Below are 4,027 nucleotides of genomic sequence, written 5' to 3'. Positions count from 1 at the left end.
ACAGCACTGCACTCGCAATGTCTTGATAAAAGAGACTTGTAGAAGCAAATGTGCTTAAGCAAATTTGTTTGTATCTTATGTTTGCTTTTGTTAACACCATCGGTTAGGTTTAGGGTCGAGATTAGTGTAGATGATATCTTATTTTCAAATGCGATAGGGCGTTAACTTTTTAGCACAACTCACTAGACAATACTGGACATTTGTCATTTTTATTGAAGTACTAAAATAATTAAAGCTAAATCAACTAAAAATAATAAATACAACAGAATACAATATATATAGACTTTTTTTTAAAAAAACGAATCAATAAAAATTTATTAAAAATAATAAATAAATAATATGCAAGTTATAAAATTATATATCATGTTTAAAAAATATAAAAAATTATGGAATACATAATATGTAAGTACTATACACTATATAAACGTATAATAATAATAAAACTAATAAATCTTACAAAAACACACAACCAAATTACTCAAACTTTAACTGAAATTAAAGTGAAGACAGAAAATATGAAAATAAAATCGAATTCAAAGTATTCACAAAAACTAGACTAGTATATCAATAATACTAAACTAAAACTGTTGTGTGGAAAAGAGTTGTTCAAAAATGCACTTTGTGTTGCATGGGAAAAAGTACGTCAGATTTAGGAAGGACTTTGCGAGCGAGTTTTTGACTGAATTATTCCTTTAAATGTTGATGAAACTTCTCCCCTGAACATTGTCTCGTCTTTATCTCAGTGCAGAGTCTTGGAAGAATTAATCAAGTTCTGAGTTTCTCCTCTCTCTTTAATGCCTGCAATTCTTGTCTAAATTTCCATCCTTTCTTCTTTTCCGACCCATTAATTCTCGATTCCCGTGTCTCGGGAGGAGGCAGCGAATGAGCTAGAGACATCACAAACCTCACACTCCTTTTTGGTCTTCCACCTTTTCCCCATGCGCCCCGTCCCAACACCCCAGCGCACTTCAAAATCAACTTGATTGACATATCAAGAGTAGTCCCCAAACATTTTATCTATCTATCTATCTATCTATCTATCTATCTATCTATCTATCTATCTATCTATCTATCTATCTGTCTGTCTGTCTGTCTGTCTCTCTGTCTGTCTGTCTGTCTGTCTGTCTGTCTGTCTGTCTGTCTGTCTGCTTGTTTGTTTGTTACTTTGTATTTTAATAGTAAACTTTATTTTGTGTGATGTTTTGATTGAAAAAGCCAATGCCGTTTTAATATTATTTATATAATATTAAAGTATTTGATAATATTTTGAATTGTATTTGAATTTAGAATGTTTATATTTTCAGTTTTCACATTCATGTTTGTTTAGTTTTTTTGTTGTTGTCATTTTTAGTCATTTTTATTAGTTTAAATTCAAATAAATTAAAGCTAAATATATTTTAAAAAATAATTAATTAATAGATTATTATTTAGTTTTCATTTATTTTTATTTGAGTTTTAGTAATTTTAGTACTCCAATACTAATATTTTACTTTTTAAATTAGTTTTTATTTTTATATTTTCTGTTTTTTTAATTTCATTTAAATTTTAGTCATTTTGTTTGTGTTTTTATAATTTTTATGAGTTTTTTCATATTTCTATTTAACATTAAGTTATTTTTATTTCAGTTTTAGCTATGTTTGTACTTCAAATTAAGGTTTTTCAAGTTGAACTTTTATCTGATTTTAGCTTTTATTTTGTTTCAGAATTATTGCAATGAATGAAAGTGCGTTTTAATAGTTTTCATTGTAGTTAACGATATAAGCACTGGCATAAGTCACTAAAAATCACCAAAACACCAGTTGATTCAAAGACACTGAGCAACGAGAAGAGAGGTTAGTGAAGAGATATTTTGTATTGAGACATTGAGATATTCTCTCTAATTCACTGACATGTCAAGTGCTTTCCAGTCTCTTTGTGACAGTCTTCTCAGATGAAGTTCACAATGACACGTGGCCTCCAGAAGGTCACAGATCTTCAGTCTAGCATAAGGACCATTGCAAGGTGCTTTGAAATGCAGCACACAACACTTCAGAAAGCCTCTTCATGTTTCCTCTGACCCAGTTCTTTTAATTGAGCTTTCTCTTTTTTCCCTCAGCTGCATCTCTCTAATCCCTCACGAGTCAGTGTTTCTCCGTCTCCGTGTGTGTTTTCCTATTTGCTGCTGTCTTCCTCTGCCACTCTTCCTCCTCTGCCTCATTACTGGCCTCCTCCAATCCTCTCCACTTCTCCTTTCCCAAAGTCCAATATCATTCTTCTCGGTCTCGAGCACTCTGCCCCCCGTCCGCCCTTTATTCAATCTATTTGTCTCTCGTTCCTCTTGAAAGCTTCAATCCCGTAGCTTCCCGATCTCTCGTCCTGCTTCCTGGAGATTCGTGTGTGTGATATCTCTTTAATTTTTCAATTGCTTCTCCTATATAGCAGTGAGATTAAATTGAGACTTTTGCCAAAGTCTCCTGCTTCTCAGACCACAGTAATCTCAGAGTTACAGAAGAGATCCCATCCATCTCTTCTGAAGTCTTCAAACAGAAGTCAAAGATCTCAATATGAACTCAAAATGCAGTCATATTAGCTTTATATTTCTATTCTTTTTCTACATGACAATTAACTATTTTTTATTGTATTGCATTGCAATAAAATTGTCCAATTTAAATTGTGCTTCAATTAAAACCCATAAATCTCAATATGAACTCAAATATTTGTCATCATTATGTTGGCTATGCTATCCACATTTATTTTACATCTCTATACTCTTACTGTTTGTCAAAATGTGTCTTGTTCGTGTCCATTTTTATTTCTCCTAATGAACAGCGGAGCAATATCGCTCTAATATCTCAGTTGTTTCTCCAAGACGCCAACAAGGTTAAATGGAGATCTTAATGGTGACCTTATTTAAAGGTGCAGTGTAATATTGACAGCTAATTAATGGTTGAAATGGGTCAAAATATTGGAGAGAGTTGTTTCTTCCGCTGCCTCCTCCTCAGACTTGTTGCTTACATGGGTTGCCAGATTTAAGACATGCAACAGGAACAAGCACAATTAACAATGGAAGGCGACAGTCCCTTACGCTGTAAGTTGATGAGTTGATTTATCCATTAATATTCCTTTGGTCATAAAGCTTTTCAGATGGATGCTGAGGCTTTTTGGGTTGGGTAGAATCCCTCATTTGCTGGCTTCCATGGTTGTAATGCGTGTTGTTTTCTACCAACTGGCAACCCAGGATGTTGAAATCCTATTGGGTAAATAGGCAGTGGGCGGAGTCACACAAACCAAACAAAAACAGACATTCCGACACGGAACACATTTCAAAGTAGAATAACTGGCTGTTGCATTGTTAATCGGAGAAACAAGTAACTTAGCTTGCTTCTTAAATGTCTGCAAACATGTTATGGTATTTTATGCTTTAGTACAGTCAAAAAATTATATACAGCACCTTTAAGGAATGGATGAAGTCTGAAGAAACGACCCCAGTGTCTCTCGAGTTTCACAACAGATCTTAATGTCTCATATTTGCCAAGACACTAAAGTCTGCAATATGATCTCAATATGAAATCAAACGTGTCTTATCATCTTAGCTATGTTATCCACATTAATTGTATAGCTTTGAGCGCTTACCATAAGAACACTATTTTGTCAGTTTTTGTTTCTCAAAAGGAATTTTAACTCTGTTAATTCTCCTGAGCAATGAAAGAGCATCCTCTGAGAAATAGCTTTTGCTTCTCTTAAGTTTTCTGCAGAATTGAACAAATCCGATGCTTATTTTGTCTCTCCTCTTGATGCCAAGCACCTGGCACCCAATTACCAGCCGCGGCACTGGGTGTCTTCGCTGAGGTGCCTCCCCCGCAAAGTCTGCAGCGACCGCCTCCCTCTCACTTTCCAACACCCTCGACTTGAAGCAGCCACGCTGCCATCACCTCCGATTACCCAACCCGCCACAGTCCGGCCCCCCGCCGAGCCCCGGCTGATTGCTCCCGCGTCTGTCTCGCACTTCATGCTCTTCTCGTTTTGTTCCCTCAACACAATTACAATT

The sequence above is a fragment of the Sinocyclocheilus grahami genome, unplaced genomic scaffold, assembly GCF_001515645.1.
Source record: "Sinocyclocheilus grahami isolate Dianchi unplaced genomic scaffold, SAMN03320097.WGS_v1.1 scaffold1288.1, whole genome shotgun sequence".
NCBI classification, from domain to species: Eukaryota; Metazoa; Chordata; class Actinopteri; order Cypriniformes; family Cyprinidae; genus Sinocyclocheilus; species Sinocyclocheilus grahami.
Note: the sequence above shows the minus strand (reverse complement) of the source record.